The sequence below is a fragment of the Phoca vitulina genome, unplaced genomic scaffold (genome assembly GCF_004348235.1).
Source record: "Phoca vitulina isolate PV1807 unplaced genomic scaffold, GSC_HSeal_1.0 scaffold1, whole genome shotgun sequence".
Lineage (NCBI taxonomy): Eukaryota > Metazoa > Chordata > Mammalia > Carnivora > Phocidae > Phoca > Phoca vitulina.
The window spans coordinates 62,429,236-62,449,532 of NW_022589704.1; the positions used below are offsets into that span (position 1 = coordinate 62,429,236).

Consider the following 20,297-nt stretch of genomic DNA (forward strand, 5'->3'; position numbering starts at 1 on the left):
AGGACACTTAGGACATGTTCCGAGTTTATGTCTCAGAATTACCCAGGAGCACATATCTTTATAAGTGAATGATATTCCTGGGAAATATGTAAGGAGAATAATCTTTATTAATCAAGTGCTGTCGATTCATGAGGGCCATGATCACAATCACTTTTCTTTTTCAGCTTGCAGATTGCTGGGAGCAACTTCAGACTTATTAAAATAGAACCTTCGAGGGGTTAGTGCCCAGTTAATGTGTATGGTTCCCAAGCTCCCCAGGTGACTGATCTGCTGCCAGACTGAAAGCCTGTGCACTGAGGCAAGCTGCTGGAACCTACAATACCTATGATACTTCATATGACAAGTGAGGCGTTCTACGGAAAAGCACTTGGTCACTGCCTAATTTAGCTGCTCTGTATGTGCCTATCTTTCTGTGAAGAACGGTGCTCGGGTTCTAAGTATCTGACACTTCACGTGACTCGACAAGTAGGGGAGTAGAAAGTGAAACCATAAAGTGATCTTATTGTTTATTTTAATAATTTCTGGAATGGCAGCCACACAGCATTAATACCTGAGTCTTGAAAGAGACACCCAATAGTACCAGTAATAACAGGCTTATCCTGCCCAGTATAGAGTTTTATCCATCCTGAGCAGAGCCAGTGTCCTCCTCCACCAGTTGCCTATACCAACATCCTTCCTTCCCTAGAGCCCCAATTTTAAGATGAGTATATGGTCTCCTGAAAATACAAGGAAGATATTTCTCAACCTTCTTGCAGCTACATGGGGTTTTGTGTCTCAGTTCTGGAGTGAAAATTGTGTCTGGGATGTCTATAAAGGCTACTTAATGAGAGATGATTCCGCTGGCAAGCAACTTTTTAACTGTTCACTTTTCCTTCTTTGGGGGGTATTGTTGCATTGAGGTGACAGGTGGAGTTCTAGCAGCCATTTTGTGCCGGAAATAATCTTCAAAACGTAAGCTGTGTACTAGAGTAGTAGGAGCAGAAAGACACAATATCCCTGCATGGAGCCATCATACCGACTCTATCTCCGTCCAGGCTTGTTTTACACAAGGAAAAAAAATCCTTTTTCTTATTTAAGCCACTGTTATTTATTTATTTATTTATTTTGCTATATGTTCTAAACCTAATCCTAACTAAAATAATAAATAGAGAGGAATATCAAGGGACATATAAAGTCAAGAAGAGATTTCAATGGTTTATAATACCCATCCTATGAATTCCTAATACACTGATATTGCTTCCAGTATCCATAAAAAGCATGTCACATATACAACTTTAATCTTACAAAGAGATTTAATAGTATTTACCCTCATTTGCTGAAGCAAGACAGTAAAATAATTTACCTAATCTCTGTATACTGAAGAATAATTGGTGCAGTTTAATAGCGTGAAATCTGATAAAAGATCAGAGCTAAAAATGGAGAGCAGGAGATGAATGAAAGTTCCATGCCATACAAAGTCACTAGCATATACCGTCTTGTTGACCATGGGGTAGAGGGTGGAGAGGAAGTGAAGACAATCCCAAGATCTCCACTTGGTTGGCTGCTACAGATGGTGATGTCTGTATATAAGATGGGGAATGCCAGAGGAGGAATAAAGGGGATAGAAATGCAAAGGCGAGGACAAAGTCAGAAAACAGACTGGGAATCCAGGCTGACTTGCTCTTCTTTTAAAAACATTTGATGATTCCACACCAATTGCTCCATAAAGCCCAGGCTCCTTATTGTGATTTCAAGACAATTTACAACCTGGCTTCAACCCACCTTTTCAGATTTGTCCTTTCACATCTCTGTCTCTTTGTCCATGAGGCCCCACCAAACACAAACCTTATGGTCTAGTCACACATGATTGCTCATGGTCCCCCCAAACAAGCTTCACAGAAGCCCATGCATATTTCTTTCATAACACGTATCTACTTTGCTGCAAATATCTGTTTACTTGTCTGCTTCCCGCACTCAACAGAACTCTTTGAGGGCTTTGCCTATTATCTTGGATATAGCACATCAAAACAGATAAGTACTCCAATACCTGTTTAATTAACAGAGGCTCCCATGCCAAGCCTCTGTGTTTTTGCTTACTTTGTTTTCCTTATCTGAAACACAGAAAGGAATCGATGATGACCCTGAATAGTCAGGGCTAGGTGAATAATACAGTGGTGGTTTTTATCTGGAGAGACCAGATCAGAAAAGGATAGAAAAAAAACTGCCAAATAGCTATCAGAAAAAGGAGAATTTTATACAAAGAGGTAACACATACACTCAAGTCTCTGATAACTTTTTCTTTATGCAGCAAAATACATCAAGAGTGTGGAATCAATAGTTCATGTTTGGAATACGAAGGCAGGAGCATGACAAGGAAGAAAGCATTGGGGTGCTCAAGAGGCAGGGCGAGGCTGGATAAAGAAAAGCATGACAGGAAACTCTCCATGCAACGAGAACAGTCACATTACTCACAAAACAGCCCCATCGGCAGAAGTGGGATGTGTCCTGCTACTTCTTCATCCTCAACTGTGCTTCAGAACTTGATAAAGTACATTGCTGGATAAGGTCTGGGTTTCCCTGCTTCAAGGTTTTCTGAATGCCACTACAGTAGCATGGACTACACCATTTGTTAAACTTAGCAAGTCCCAATCCAGAGATACATTGCTTGGCTTCTCCAATTTGTAATAATAAGAAGAAATAAAATAATACCGTACGATAGTGCAGAAAACAGAGGAGCCTTATCCAGGTCATACATGAAAAAATCCACCATCCTTCTGTGACACATATTCTTATTTTTGTTGAGAATTAACAAAGATGATTGAATGTAAGTTACTTTTTAATTAGTGTGATGTGGTACAATATAAACACAAGATAGGAGTTGAGAGTATTACAAAGTATTAAGAACATAAGAACTGATTTGGGAAATAGTGTATTCATGTTTCACGTTCATCCTTCAGGTCTTTTACACATAGTATTGGAATATGGTTTTAGGACACTCTTCAAGAGAAGAGAGTCTGAAAAAGGAAACTCCGTATTACTCATTCCTGGCTCAAATTTAAATGGCTTCTCAGTGTTGGTTGTCAATGCAGGCCCACTATAAAAGCACAAAATAAATATTACAGAATCAAGCAATCACCCTCTGTAGAATTTAATCAAATGATTTAAAAACTTATGTTCACATGTTTAAAAGCAGTTTTATTCATAAATTGCCAGAATGCGGAGGCAACCAAGATCTCAATAGGTGAAGGGATAAACAAACTGTGGTACATCCACACCATGGAATATTATTCAGTGATAAAAAGAAATGAGCTATCAAGTCATGAAAAGATATGGGAGGAACCTGACATGAATGTTGCTTAAATGAAAGCCAATGTGAGAAGGCTAGATACTGTAATTTACAACTATATGACATTCTGGTAAAGGCAGAACTATGGAGATGATAAAAAGAGCAGTGGTAATCAGGAGTCGGAAGAAGGAGGGAGGGATGAATAAGCAGAGTGCAGAGGATTTGGGGGGCAAGTGAAACTACTCTATAGGATTCTATAAAGGTGGATACATGTCACTAAGCATTTATCCAAACCCACAGAACGATACGACACAAACAGTGAACCCTAATATAACTATGGCTTATTAACTGTAACATAAGTACCACACTGGTGGGAAATGTTAATAATAGGGGAAACTGGGGGGGAAGAGAAAGGGTATGTGGGAACTCTTCAAGTTTTCTCTAAAGCTTAAACTGCTAAAAAAAACACAACCTGTTAATTTTTTAAGAACGTTACCTTAGAACCTCCAAGTCATTTAATAATTAACTCAGAAGAGCACTTTGTCAAATGTTAGAAAAAGCAAGCAGCTTGGAAGACAATACAGCATAATTCAGAGTAGAACGCCTTGAGCAAGGGACACAATCTCTCTATTCCATTTCTGTGAGAATTTGAGTGACTACTGCATGTCAGGCCCTGTTATGGGTGCGTGGCAGACAGCAGTAAACACATAAAGATACCTGGCCTCATCGAGCTTATATTCTACTGTGCAGAGACAGACAACAACAACAAAAAACCAACAGAGAAAATGATTAACATGTGAGAAGTCCATGAGTGTTACAGAGAAAAAGGAGAGCAGATAAAGGGGATCCGGGCTACTGGGGAGGGGACTGCTGGGGAGTAATTTCCTCGTTTGCTAAAGGGGATATAACAGGCCCCTGTGGGTATTATGGGTTCCATGAGATCTCCCATGTAATGTGTTTAATAGTGTCAAGCACACAGAAAGTGCTCAGTTAGTAAAGGTGACCTCTTATTATAATTATTGCTAAACAAGAACTCAGGTAAATGGCAGTAAATTTTTAAATAACTTTTATCATACCCACCATATTTTCAGTCCTGATTTTTTTTTCCAATTGCTGGAGTAAAAGCAATGATCATATTCTAAGTAAGAGATTCATGTACTTCAGGAGAAATGAGCACTTGTAGAGTTTGTGGTTGTTTACTAGTAAAAACCATCTTTTCATTAGCCATTCTGCTCACCTCTGCCAAGAAATCTCTTATATAATCATAAGGACAGATCTTAGAAAAGATATGGGCAACTATAGGTTAGGTTTAGTTGCCTAGGAGAACAAAGTAACAGGAACTTAAGAAAAGGTAGGGGCATTCATTTGTTACCTAAAATGTCTGAAAATAAGTGATTCGGGACTTGTATCACGGTTTCACAAAGTCTTCAGGGACCGGAGTTCCTCCTCGCTCACTGCTCTGCCACTCACAGGGTGTGGACCTAGTCCCTGAGGTTCAAGAAAGCTGCCAGAGCCCTCACATCCACGTGGCAGGCAGCACGGAGAGATAAGGAAGGCCTCATGTTTCCCTTTGACAAGATTCCCCAACAGGCACTTTCCACAGCAATTCTCCCAACTGCTGTCCTGGCTGCCAGCTGCAAGAGAGGCAGGTGCTGTTTCATTGGCAGAATTGTGTCCAGCTACGAGGCAGGGGGAATGGGCTCTGAGAGGTAGCAGCTGCTTTTCAGAGGGATGAAGCACAACAGCCTCCCACTTCTCCAGCTGGCTGAAGGGAGCACCCACAGCTCCCATGTGAAAGGAGAAGGATCCTTTGTCTCTGCAGATGTGTGTAGTTGCTAAGAGAGAAGGGAATTTGGTGGTAGTAACTTGTTACTGAAGAGCAGCCTTCTTTGTGTGTGTGTGTGTGTGTGTGTGTGTGTTTAATAAACTGACCCAAACTCTATCAAAGACAAAAAGATTTCAATAAATTTTAAGACTGGAGAAAGAGTTAGAGATTTTTTTTTGAAGTTTGCATTATATATACCACTACAAGAATACTTAAGTAGCTTATGGTGAATCCACATGATGGCTTATTGTCCAACTGTTGAAATAATATTTTCAAATATTATTTAAAGACATGGGGAAATGCTTGCCACGTAATAAGTGAAAAGACAAGGCACAATATGAACTACGCAACATATGTATATGCATGAGAGTAAAGTTGACACAAATTAACTGTCCATAGGTTCTAAAATCTCTACACAGAAAACAAGTTGAATTTATATTTGTTATAATTGTTATTATACACGTAATTGTACATGTTATTATACATGTATAACAATTATAATTGTTTTAAAAAATTCTGCATTCCAATACCAGTTCTGAACTGCTATACTGCCATCATATTTTCCTATGATCTTTTGCATTATTTTAAAATTATAATCCTTATATAGAATTTCAAAAGTCCAAAAGCCATGAATCACCAACCAAACTAATAATGCATTTTAAAAAGTACTATATCACATTTAACTTTGGGGAAAAAATACTCTGCAAGTATTTAACTGGTGGAGTGGAAGCATTGATACATATAAGTAGCCCCCAAAGCATCAAGTTTTCAAAGAAAACCACACAGTGCTAAATAAATGTGAAATAATACCAACTTCCTAAAGATCTGAATTGAAACGGCTCTATCTTTACCAAGAAACTAAATTCCTAACAATATGTATCATTCTCATCCAAATTCAGGCTTTCATTTATCACTGGGATTTTTTTTTTTAAGTCCTCAACCTTATTTTGTTACTCTTGGCTATGCCTGACCAGTCAGTACACAAGGCGTATTTCAGAAGTTATTATAAGTATCTACTATATGTCAACATGTTTGGCAGGAGGCTCCAAAGACTTTACACCATGTTCCCTGTCCAAGGGAGCCTGGGCTGGAGACTCAGCTCTCTGAGTCTACCTTTCTTTTCAGGGTTTTTGCTGGTTCGGCTGCTCCCTTCAGACACTGCCTTGTAGCCAACCTTGCACCAGCTCTGTTCTTCCTGCTACAACACCCCCCTCCCCGCCTCCCACTGTTTTATTTACTATTATTTAATGGAGCAATTGTACCAGCCAACAGAAATGATTGTGTGAAATCCAGAAATCATTTAATAGAATATAAAATATAAAGAAGTAGGGGAAAAGCACTGGTTCCAGAATGCTTTTTTTAAATTTAATTTTATTTTTTTAAATTTTTTTTTCTTAAGAATGCTTTTTTTAAGTTGGTAAGAAAAAGCATATTCTAATTAGCAAAAATAAAAACAAAAGCCAGGGCCATAGAAATAAGAAAAATTGTAGATAATTTAAAAAATAGAGCACTAAATGGGACACCAGGACCCAAGGATCTCAGCTGAAAATAATTATTATTGAGACCTCACTTATTGTAATACGCTGTCCTGATGCTTAAGCCAGCTATTTTATTAGAGAGCAAAATGCTTTTATTTGGAAGAAACAGCAATATATCTGTAAACCAATCTATTTGCATAAATCTTGTGATAAAAATAATCTGAAAACTATCTTTTGATCCTAAGCAATATAATACAGAAAGACAGAAAAAAGGAGCCCAAGTGCACTGCCAGTGTAAGATCCCCCGTCCCCCATCAAGTACAGCTGCACGTAGCTTTCTATGCAGACATTTGTACTGCATTCCTGTGGGAAGCCTGCAGTATTGATTCCTCTGTATCTTGTTACGCTGTGTATTTGGCTCTCCTCGGGGATTCTGGTTTTCAAAGGTGCTGGTGATTCTTAGCTAAATACCCCTGATAACTTTACATTGCCTGCCCTAAATGCATGCAAGAAAGACAAAACCTAATTCTCAATCTGAGGAGTGAAAATGTCAGGATTAAATTTGCGCTCGGGAAACAATAACCCTCTGAACTACTAATGAATAACTGGAGCAAATACAAGCCAAAGATAAGAAATGTAGCGTGTCTTCCCAAAACCTTAAATTGGGGAAAAGATTTTGTCAGTTAGAGATGAAAAATGTGGACAACTGTGCTCCCTTTCCACTCATTGCCTATAATTTGTAAATTAGAGCCTGTCTACCAATGGTACATTGGGTACTTGGAAAATTACTTATAATTAATAGACATCATAATTCTCCAGCTGATAGTCTAACAGGTAATCTTACATGCTTAATTGAAATGATTTCTTGATCTTCATTTCATTTAAAAATATAATTAAGGACATCAATAATAGCAAGTTTAAATAAGCATTTTTCTAGCATATTCAGTGTTATGATACAACTGTACTTGAATTTCATTTGGTTTCTCCCTTTCCTTTCTTTTCTTTTCCTTTCTGCCTCCAACAGAAACTCCAGGACTGCTAATGCTAAGAAGCAACCCAGAGAGGGTTGCCCTGACCGCACGCAACCCTTGGCCCCCACCTCTACTCCAGATAGGAATCCTCCATACATTTATTGTCTGGACTCAAAACGCACCCTTCTTTGTTCTGTTGCATTAAAATCAGAAGACTTTTTCTAATTATCATGCCTCTATGTTTAAACACCAGATTTCAAAGGATCCAAAGCATGTACTCTAGGAGAGAGGTGGTCAATTTTGAACTCGCTCTAGGTCAAACAGTTTTGTTCCATAATGTGACAAACTTACCTATTTAAAAAAAAAAAAGAGGCACAGATAAGTTTTTCTTTCAAAAGGACTTAGAACTAAACTGAAACAAAAAGAAAATAATGAAAAGACAACGTGATACTGACAGACTATTTGGAATCTTTAGAGAAAGGAGAAACCCAAAGACGACAGCATTGCTATTACTTTTCTCACAGAGAAGATGTGCTAGTCAAAGATTTCCAATTCCTACGAACATATCTGAAAAGTCACAGACGGTGGTCAAAATTTTATGAACAAATTTTTCCTTACCATGTTTGTTTTATATTCTTTACAGAGGTTGGAACATAGTCTAAAAACATTTAGACAAACATTTTTACATTGTGTACCAATCCCACCACTCAGAAGAAAAAAAGAAAAAAAAGAAAGAAAAGTTTCACTGTGACAAAGCATTGCTAGTTACAAGAGAAAACATTACCAGGAACCTCATAAAAAGGAGAGATCTTTAGAAACTGGGAAAAAAAGAAAACATTATTAGATGATGATCAGGTGCTATGGTAACATAATCTCCTTTATTTGGGGTAGAGGAGAAAGGGGAGAGGGTAAAGCTAGGTTCTAGATTCTTTTATCTATAGATGCCTTAAGGGCAGAAACTCTAACTTGACTGTAATGTCCCCACGGTGCCTCATACATAGAGGCTGCTCAGTAGATATGTGTTGAATGTTTTGCTGAGTGAACTTCCCAGCCAGCCATGTAAACATGTACAGGAATTTTCATTTCTACTCCAAAGTCCTTTAAGAACCCATATGCCTTTGCTCTTGTACTGGTAAGAGAGAGCATATGTGCACTCCAAACAAGCTATTTCCATATTCTTATTCCATCGGAATTTTCTCTTCTCTTAAGTAGCAAATAATGTGTTTTCTTGACTTTGTGTTGTAATGCCATGCTCAGGCTCAACTTTGGCCCTTTTATAGAATGTTCTATACAAAGGAAGTGGCATTCATATCTTCATCTATATGTTCTCTCATTTGGGTGACTGCCTTGTCTATTAAATGCTCATTCTATGCTGGTCATTGTGATATGCACCAGGAACGCTGTAATGACCAAAGCCACAGTCCAAGTTTGCAAAGAGTTCATTGTTCAGGCGATTTAAAAAAACAGAAACAGAGGGGAAGAATGAAGGGGGGGAAATCAGAGGGGGAGAAGAACCATGAGAGACGATGGACTCTGAAAAACAAACTGAGGGTTCTAGAGGGGAGGGGGGTGGGAGGATGGGTTAGCCTGGTGATGGGTATTGAGGAGGGCACGTTCTGCATGGAGCACTAGGTGTTATGCACAAACAATGAATCATGGAACACTATATCTAAAACTAATGATGTAATGTATGGGGATTAACATAACAATAAAAAATTAAAAAAAAATAAAAATAAAAAAACAGAAACAGACAACATGGAAAAATAGTATTATAATTAAGATAAGATACCACAAGGAGTGTTAACATTGCATACCTTAGAGAGAAAGGAAATGTTGGTTGGGGTTAGTATTAACTTTTATTTACATATCTTATGATAATTTCTCTAGTTAAAATAGAAATTTTAAAATAATGTGATGAACAACGTATATGATTAGCATGATTCTATTATTTAAAATAATGCACATATATACTGTTTATACATAATATCTTCTACATATTCAAGAAGTACTTTAAAAACTAGGGGTAGAAATTGGCATGGGACAGAGGGAAGGAGATTTTTCATTTTTATGTTCTTCCATACCATTTGAGCTTATTTCTATGTGCATGTATAATTTAAATTTTAAAATTAGTTTTTAAATGTGAAATTAAATAAAAAAGAAAAGAAAAAGGCAGTGACAAAGGCAAGGCTGACAAAACCATAATGACAAACCAAGGGAAGGCTATAAATACAATTATTAGCTTTCTAGTGATTAGTTCGAAATGGGAAGTTTACAATGTCCAGAAAATAAAATGAGACTAATTTGCTCCGGGAGTTTACCTATTCTCGTTATTAAGAACCAAGAGAAATTTTTCGTAGGAACCCTCACAAAGAAGACACTGTGTGACACAGAATATCCTGATATTACTCTCATAATCTTCACAATGACAGGTTTCACAAGACTTCTCATAATGTCTCCCAACAGAAGGTGATATCAACACAGCAAATGTAATTCACAAAAACATTTCTGAAGGGGGTCAGTTTAATCTGAAGGCCTGGGACTCCCTGGTTAATAGCATGACTCTGAGACTAGATGGCCTGAGTTCAAATGATGGCCCCACCATAGACTTTATGAATGTGGTCAAATTATTCAACTTTTCTGTGCCTCAGTTTCCTTATCTGCCCATAGGATTTTGTGAGAAATAAATGATTACTTACACAAATTTTAGCACTGTGCCAGGCAAAGAGGTAAACACTCACTCTGTGTAGCTATTTACACCATCATCCTTGAATTTTTTTCTCACCTAAGCCCTTAATAAGCCGAACATGCCCAATACTGGGGACAGTGGTTCTTGCCTGAAGTTCAGACTCCTAAGCCTCAGCAAAGAGTTTCCTCTTCTGTGTGGGGACAGGAGCCTAGTACTAAGCAGAGGCCAGAGAGGATGACTTACCCTCTGATATGAATAAGAGGAAACACTGCCAGGTTATTTCTTAGAAAATATGATGAATATGTTCCATCACATTAAGATGAAAGCAATAGAGACCTCAAAGTTCTACTACATGGGATAGCTCAGATCTACCTCCCTGGGACCCTGTCTAAGATCCTAAAGTAGATAACTTGTTGCACAGAATTATTTGTATTTTGTTTATATTACTATTTTTATTGAGTGCAAACTATGGACTAGGCATTGCCCATTTAATTTTTATAGTAAGGCTCAGGTAGGGCTAGTTAATCTAATTTTACAGATAATAAAACCGAGGCACAGAGAAGTAACTTGTATTGTGTCACACCTAGTAAATGGTAGAACAAAGACTCCAATCCAGCCACATGGCTCAGCCCACTCCTAATTGTGGCATTGTATCATACCACATAACTACATCGATCAGTTCAAAGTTCCAAAATGTCCACTGCAAAATTATTAAAGGCTTACTATAGAAAAGCTTTACAATATTTAGTCCCCTTCTAGATAATAAAACATTAATGGCATGTAAAAGAATGCTTATTCCCTATTTGCTGGTTGCAGGGCTGATGGTGATAGGGTGACAAGGAGGGGGCTTATATCCACTTACTAATCACCTCATGTCAAGATGAAGAGGCATCAGAAAATGGCCCTTAAATATGTTAAATTGCTCTAAAAGAAGAGCATTTCTATTGGCTCTGCCTCTTGTGACATGCTATGGTGTAAGGTCTAGGTAAGAGCAAAAAACAAGGTCTGTGTTCAGTTATGCAGCTGGGTCCATAGCAGATCTCTGTGCTAGCCTCCCTGCAGAACTTCTGTGGGACTTCTTCAAAAGGGGCTAAAACATCTAGAAGGGGTCTAGGGAATATACAGTGTCAAAGTCTAGTGGCACTTCCTATAGCTTGGTCTGAGTAATCGACATTTGTATTTGTCAGGCAAGCAGATTATGTAACATTTAGATGTAATGTACAATATACTAAAAGGAAAAAGCCCACAATTTGAAGTGAGTAGAAATGAATTGCCCTCACAAACACATGCCAAGCTGGATGTGCTGATCTATCCTATCAGGCTTAAAGTAAACCCCTTGGGAACAGAGATGGTATCCTTTTTATCTCTATATACCTAGCACCAGCAGAGTGTTTGGCATATAGCAAGTCCTCAATAACTGTTTATTAATCCAAATGGATTGAAGGCTTCCTGATATTTCTCTAGATTGGGGAGTGGAGATGGGGAAATCATATTCTCACCCCATATTTGCTGTGTTCCAACTTAAAGAGGAATATTTTTGCTTCCCAAGCAAACATAAAGGTGACTACAATAGTATTTTTAGACTAAAAAGGCACTGTTACTTTAAAACATAATCTATGTGATATATATATCTCAATGGAATATTACTCAGCCATCAAAAATTGAAATCTTGCCCTTTGCAATGACGTGGGTGGAACTAGAGGGTATTATGCTAAGCAAAATAACTCAATCAGAGAAAGACAATTATCATATGATTTTACCCATATGTGGAATTTAAGAAACAAAACAAAGGAGCATAGGGGAAGGGAGGGAAAAATAAAACAAGACGAAATCAGAGAGGGAGACAAACCATAAGAGACATTCTTAATCATAGGAAACAAACTGAGGGCTGCTGGAAGGGAGGGGGTAGGGGGGTGAGGTAAGTGGGTGATGGACATTAAGGCAGGCACATGATGTAATGAGCATTGGGTGTTATATAAGACCGATGAATCGCTGAACTCTACCTCTGAAACTAGTAATACACTATACGTTAATTAATTGAACTTAAATAAATTTTAAAAACCATAATCTATGCCAAAGGTAAGTTCCACATATACTCTTTGGTTAGTTCTCAAACAATAACAACTATCAATCATTTTGAAATTCTCCCTGAGATTTAAAAAAAAAAAGGACAAAAACCAATGAAGAGTGCTTTTAATTGTGATAATTTATGTCATGGGCTTTTGCAGCACATGAGTAGCTCCCAGCAGAGGAAATAGCTATGGCAGCATGGATTTTTTTCTGGCCAAACCTTGAACACCTCATCCAACAGATGGTCCTCCCAAAGACATCAGCCATTGGATGAGTCACTGCCTCCCACACAACTAGTTTTAAAAGAATGGTAGCCAACAGTATACACAGTGTCTCCCATATGCTCACTGACCAAGTTGGAAAACCCTACTATTAAGGATCCATTCCTTAAGGATAACACCATCTACTTAGTTAAAAAAAAAAAAAAAAGCCAATTGTCCTAGGAAGATTAATACAAACTATTATCAGCCACCAGCACAGGGGTATCAGAGCCTTCCTAAGGACAGTTGAAAGCAAGGCCCTTCAAGAATTAAAAAAAAAGTTTCAGTGGAAGGTTTAGGAAAGAAATAGGTACGTAGTGGCAGAGATTCTATACCCAGGGTTTTCTTAATTTGTTTGAAGTGATCAAAAATTCTGCCATACTACTTTATGAACTATCAAATTGTCTTCAAAATTCCAACACACTGATATTCAAATTATATCTCCCAGAACACTTTTGCTCTTAGAAAAAGCATATATATTTAATATAATATAATTATATATACATTATACATTTTTTGTCAATTCATGTGTACCTATTTTTGGTTGGAAAACCAAAAATGTTTTCAATGTCCCCAGGAGGCTAGGTATATGGTCAATACTCAGGGGAAAAAAAACAAGGGTGCAGAAAAGGGAGGTCCTATGACTTTAAAAGCAAATTGTTTATTTAATCGTTTTTCTCCAGTCAGTCCTGCTAACAATTCATGAAAACATTTATAAGGCAATTCCCTTCTTTTCTCATTGGTTTCCCCTTTGTCCTCTATTTCATGTTTACCAATTTGCTCTGTCTGAACACATCAGAGACGTACCATACATACTCTTTTGGTACTTTAACATGAGCTACTGAAGTGATGAAATGAGAAGGTATTATCAAAATTTCTTTCTCCATTAGCATAAACACTAGTTTACGATACAGCTTGCCCACCATGGTGAAGTTCAGAACAGCTTCTCTAGCGAAATTACCAACTAGTCCATGCCTCTGCCAATGACCTGACATTTCCACTTAGAAAGTACATTCAGGTATCACAAGGGATCAAGCATAAACTGAGGAGTAATGAAAACTCTTTAATGAGTATAATTCTAAATTCTTCTTCAGTTATCTTAATGTATGAAATATAAATAGCTCACAGATTTTTCTAGAAGTTCACAGTACTGTGATAAGCTATCCAAGCATATATAAGGAAGTACTGACACCTGGTCAGCAACAGTAAAATAGGTGAACAGGTGAAATAAGTGGCTGTACAGCTTCGAAAGAACTCTTGTACCTCTAGAAGTTCTTGGAATTTTGCCTCTTCGGTCTTATTTTTCTCAACTTTGACTCTATGTACTTTTGAGTTTTCTTTTCATTTTACATTTTATCAATTCTGAAAACTTAATGTTTTCCAGGCTGAGACAGGTTCTTTTTTTTTTTTTTTTGTAATGTATATATAATCATAGCTCCAGGTCTTTCACCTGCTACAAAAGGAGAAATCCAAAGCCAGAGGAGTTAAGGGTCTATCATAAAAACACACACACTATGTAGGAAGAAAATACTATACAGAATCCCAAACTCCATTCTAAACCCAGGCGCCTGAGAATTTTCTTTGTTGGAAACTTCTAAATGTGCATTTATCCCTTTAAAACTTCCATATGTTTCTCACTCTGTACACAAGTCAATTCAGTATGAGTAGTATCATCATCTTTGGAATAAATGGCTGCCACCATCAAGGCAGAATCTCTCTTGCTAACACTGTAGGATCTATTTAGAAGGAAAGGTCTATCAACCTTGATTAGACTAAAACCCAAGAAGCCCACACGCAAACATGGTACTTTCCTCTTGGAGGCCAAAATGTGCACTGTCCTGATTATTAGGCGTGCATGGCTGCTGTCTAGCAGCATGTAACACCTAACTTAGGATATAACAGGCTTAAGTTAAAACGCTGGTTGGGCTCAGAATGTGTGAAGAATGAACCATGGTCACATCAACTTCCCTGACCTTCAGACACTTCATCTACCACAGAGTTCTTGAGATTATCATTAAGAATATATAGTTTGTGCTTTGTAAAAGTAAATGTGTTCTATAAAAGCATGAGCTTAAGCCTTGGGATTACCCATCTTCAATTAACAAAAATTGAAATGTCATGACATAAAATAGACTTCCACACAAAATTCTACCACTAACTGATGGCCAGAGCATTCTTAGAACTGGTTTTGCACTGGTGTGGCCACCATGATTCATTCATATGCCTCTATATGTCTTGCCTTGTGAGTTATGGCATACATTTTGAAAATGTACCACTCATAGACCATCACAATAGACTGTACCTATAACCTTGACCTTAGCAACACTATTCCAATGATTAAAACCAAAATCCAATTAAATCATTTTTAACATTCTATATGATATTACCATATCAAATTGTAATTTCTTTCCCTAGGCTCTGATATCTTTGGATTCCTGAGATGCATGAAGAGTCTGGGTTTATTAGTTTAAGTGCTTAATAATTTAAAACCAAAGGTTTTCAACTCTAAAATTCATTAGGAAGATTTATTAAGGAAAATGCATTACAGAACGGCTGATAATGAGAATCATCTCGTCCCAGTATCTTTTCTTTCCAACATTCACATGGTGCCAAAAAAGGCCATCTAACAATCACTTCCAAGCAGATGATCTTCTAACTATTTACTAAAGAGAAATATTTTCCATGTCCCAGGGCATATTAATAAGGCAGGGATTTGTAAGTTCCAATTCACTTATTGGTTTTGGCAGAATTCTAGGGTCACAGTTATTAGCTTTTCTGGCAGAAGATACCACTTTTCTGTGCAGTAGTCCACAGAAGAGATATCCTAGATTGGTGATAAAACTAGGGAAGCCAAATAACAGTGAGGAAGATTTTAAAACAGTCGTGTGTAGTTGATAAACCTAAGGACATAAGAAGTAATTGAAAACAATAACTCACAAATATTTAAGACAATTAAAGTAGGGTAGCCTACCACAAAATGTCCTCAGGCCATATAATTTTAAGACAGGTTTTCAAATATTCTCTTTCAAAGGAGAACTAGAATCCTTCTTTGTATTGCAAGGAAAAAAAAATCCCACCTGCACAGGAACGGCCTTGTTTTATGAATAGTTCCCTGATGCAGTCAAGATGGCTGTTATGTGTGTCAAATCCATCTAGTTGAAAATGTATTCCACCAATAACGTGGATCAGCCACTGGAAATGGGAGCTGTGGTGAGCCCCGTGGGGTGTCATCCTAGTGTTTAAATCTCTTAGGGTTTCACTGGAAAAACAGTCATTTATAAACAGAACATTTAGTAGGTTTTATTATTTTTCTGAGGGATTCACAAACCTTTAAATGATTTTAACTCTAATAAAAATACTGTTAAAAACATTCTTTCATATTTATCTTACTTCCAACAACCTGATTATGCTTTTGCATGCTACCTTTAAAGAAGTCAGACTTCATATAAGTCACTCCACGTACCTGAATATACATCACATATAAAGGCTGATTGTTGGACCAAGATGTCTATGGATACTGTCAATATCAGGTGGGAAAAAAGAACACAGTCACCCGGCCACAGAATTAAAACAGGTATCCTAGTTATCCTTCCAACATGACTTTTCATTTACTCTTAAAAGGAATGAAACTGAATGAACGTGAAAGAGTGTGTGTCTGTGTGTTTGTGAGACAGAGCAATAGGGACAGTGTGATCCTTTTAAGACAGACCCAGGAGGCTCCCTATGTGGTGGGAGGGGAGGGAAAAGCCAGGTTTCCTAGGATATTTTTGCTGCTGTTTATGTAATAATAAATTGGGGTGGTTTTTTTGTTGTTATTTTACTCATTTATTTGTTTGGTAACCTTACTCATCATTTTAGCTCTTTGTAAATGTTCACATCTATTTAAACTTGAAATACAACTAATATAAGGATGGCTAAAAAAAACACTTAGCAATTCATTTTTTTCTCTTTTCTTAGTATTTCAACTTGTTCATTTAGTAGGTAAGGACTTAGGACTTAAAGACTATTAATGAGTTATGTAGTTTATTAAACGTGCTTGAGTTTCTGTTGAAAATAAAGGACCCGAGCTCAGATAATGGCTACATGACCTAATTCCTATAATCAAGCAATAAATTAGTTACTAAACTAATAGTTCTTAAAATTAAATTTATTAGAGTTATTCATAAATTTGCTCCTAATCATTAGATGGTATTCCATTTTTAGAGGCAACGTTTTGATTATCAACCTGAACAGAGGCAAAAATCCTGAGGTCATCTGGCAGCAGAGAGTGACAATTTTCCTATTAATGAAGCTTCCGGCCAAGGATCAACTAGTGACCCTAATGACCGGTTTCCTTGAACCAAGTTCTCTTATGTCATTAGCATCATCACTGCCTGTCAGCAAATGTGACTGCAAATTGCAGTCACTTACAGCCACTTTTTTAACAGGTCTTTCACAAGGTCTAATTATATGAGGCTTGTTGTGAAGCTACAGAAAAGTAAAATGAGATAATGTATGAGAAGGAGACTTGGAAGCAACAACATACCACACAAAAATGTTTCACCAGCTAATAAATAATCAATCCTTAGAGGAGCAGGGCTTTGTTTTATGAACTGCCTGATAACTGGGATATTAGCCATTCTTTCAAAAGACACTTATTTGGAAACAGGATGAGGGCTTAGATATGTTAGATTGAACTCATATTAAAGTTACTTTAAAAACCCTGCACAAGTTATTTCCTTTTTTCTTCTTCCCTGTAATTCACAGAACTAATTTCATGTTGTCCCAAAGGTGATGGAGGAGATATTTAACATGAGTGTGAATGGCTGTGGAAGAGAAACATATCATATGGCCCTCACAGATTCTCCTTAAGAGGAGGAAGAGAAAGGGCTATCTTCGTAAGACTCAAAATCTTTGCTGGAAACGGAGCTGGGAATTGCACAAACCCGCACTGCTGCAACAGGTCTCACCGTAAAGTATCAGAAGCCCGACTTCTCTTTAGTCTCTCAGCATTGCTAAGGGTAAGGTAGTTTAGTGAGTCTGATTCTCGGCGGCTCAGCGCTTGAGGAGACCTACCACAAGGAGTACACGTGCCTCCCAGGAAGACCTCCCCGTCCTTTACAAACAAAAACCTTTCTCCCCCATATCCTCACTTTCCTTTCTCTTACCACCCCAGCTCCTCCAGCCACGCCTCAGTCATGCCCCCCCCATGTCACCTCTACCCAATCCACAGGGTTGCCACAATCCCCAAAGCAGAAGGAAAGTATTGTTACCTATGGTGTTCAAGAAGAGTGATCCTGATAAAAATGGGATATGAAGCAATGAACGACTGCTAATGTTTTTACAAAGATGACCTTATTTGGTACCAGGAAAAATAAAAACGTACATTCAAAACTGTCCAGAAATCCCGTGAAAGAGATTTTCGTGGTAACCAGAAGGGTCACAATAATGCACCACGTAGCTACCATCAGCACAGACCTAGTAAGTAGACTTCCAGCAAACCCTCGCCCAAAAAATTACTGGAAGTCAGATGAGGTAGACCAAAGCAACTGGATACTGCCTCTGGAATGGAATAAATAGATAAGGGGGGAAAGATATTTTAAATTGCCCCAGGATCTCTCTATGAATTAATTGGGTGTTGACTTAAATGCTTCAGGAGTTAGGCTATTTCATTTACGGATGGCATTGGTATTTGTTGGTAGAGCCAAGGAAATGAAAAGGAATTAACAACTGATGAGCCATTCTCAGTGGTCAGAGCGGGAGGGAAGACTAGAGAAATAAACAAACCAGCTCTGCCAGGGATTTGATGGTGAACAGACAGACGTGGTAATAGAGTGGAGAGTGCTCTACTCTACTAGGACGACCGGACACTCCTTGGCATGTGTGACTCCTGTACCTCCCTTCCCCTCACGAGATACCAAAGCTGACGCCTGCAGGGAAGAAAATGGAAAATCAAGATGAATCTTATCCTACCAAAATGGACAGATGTTTCTTTGGCCTTTACCATCGACTCCCCCAATGTCAGAACGAAATCTGGAACAAGCAAACAACTACAGGGAAAACATTAGGATGTGGAACTGCAACTCCTTTTTTAAAATTTAAAGAATGGGGTCTTCGGGTAAGGAAGATGGCGTCGGCCATGCTGGCGCTTGTCGTCCCACCGTAGCCGGCAGCCCGGGGACTCCTCCGGAGCTGTTGGGAACTACTACAGTGGAAACTTCAGCAGAGCGGACCAGGTTTTCCCAGTCCTCCATGGGGACCAGCATTAGCAGTCCAAGGTCCAGCTATATTTACAGAACCAGCAAATGATACCAATGGAAGTAAGGAGATTTTCAGCCTTTCCGATAGTATCTTTTGGATGGCAGCTCCTAAGAACAGACACAGCATTGAAGTTAACCCCTGTAGGGGAAGAAACCCTCAGAAGCTTATTAAAGTTAAGAACAATATTGACGCTTGTCCTGAATGTGGTCACCTGAAACTGAAACACGTCCTTTGTGGCTATTGCTATGAGAAGGTGTGCAAGGAGACTGCAGAAATCAGAAGACAGGGCAACAAGAAGGGGGCCCTTTTAAGGTTCCTTCCGTGGAGACTGTGGTGCTGTACACAGGAGAGGCAGCGTCTCAACAAGATCGCGGTAAGAGAAGCATTGAACGAGACAGGAAGCAACCATCCTGGTTCACCCAGAATTAAGACCAAAGGTGTTTGAAGAGGATAACTTCATATAAAACATTTGTCCTGAAAGAGAGGAAAACTCTTTGTTTTCACGTCGGTTTTGAGCTTGTTTTTAAATCATCAATCTAGTGTAAAACGTTCTCTCAAAGCAGTTAGTTTTGTGGAGTAATTTGAAGAAAATACCAGGAGTAAACTCTGAAAATATTTGTTTATACAGAGGCACAATGGGTTGATATGTCTGTTTCTGTTATACTGTAAGGTTTTAAGTAAACATAAAATTTCCAGTACAGAAAAATAAAACGAATCATTTAAAATTCAAAAAAAAAAAAAAAGAGAAAATTAAAGAATGTCCCCCTTCCCATTTCTTTTTTTCCCTTCTCTGTTTTTGAAATTTTGTCTCATTTCTCCATGCACCTTACTTAACGTAGCACGGCCATCCACCTCCTGGACAAAGAGCAGACCTGTTTGACAACTCTTTATTCAGTATTTGTTTTCAGGAACCAACCTGGAGGCACTGACAGTAAGTCTGGGCAACACATAGGTAACCGTGTGACAGGTACAGCAATTGAGCTCGTCAGCATCCACCAACGGGGTAGAGGGCGCAATGGGTGGGGGAGGCAGAGATAGGATGGACAGCCCAGAGGGAGCTGAGGCATGGGAAGAGGCAGGGGAAGGAAAGAGAGCTGAAGCTTGAACAAAGACTTATGTGATTGGCAAGAGTTAGCCAGGTCAGGAAGGGCTGACATCATTTTTGTCTACCACGGGCAAACAAACGATTTGTTACCGGGGCCAAAAAGCAGATGTCTCCCGTTACAAAGTGAAATGTTCTACTTTCTAGTACAGTAAGTTAAATGCTTTTATCTGTTGAAAAATACAAAAATAGGATTTCTGGAAACCATATGCTTATATAATTTTCGTAGAAATTAAACACTTTAAAAATATTCTTGCATCTTGTCATTTCTCTCCCATCCTTCTTTGCCATAAAATATCCACATGATGATATAATGTAATATCAGTGAATTGGTTTGCTTTTTAGACCTGACCGAATATTGGGATGGACTATTTTTTCTTTTTTTAAGATTTTATTTATT

General features: G+C 38.1%; 1 protein-coding gene and 1 pseudogene across 1 annotated transcript in view; one reads left to right on the top strand and one right to left on the bottom strand.

Annotated features, from left to right (window-relative positions):
• The window catches only part of CERS6 (ceramide synthase 6), a 306,091-nt gene that overhangs the window by 99,916 nt on the left and 185,878 nt on the right, over window positions 1–20,297 (bottom strand). The window lies entirely within an intron of this gene.
• Window positions 12,236–19,529, top strand: LOC116635036 (annotated as a pseudogene).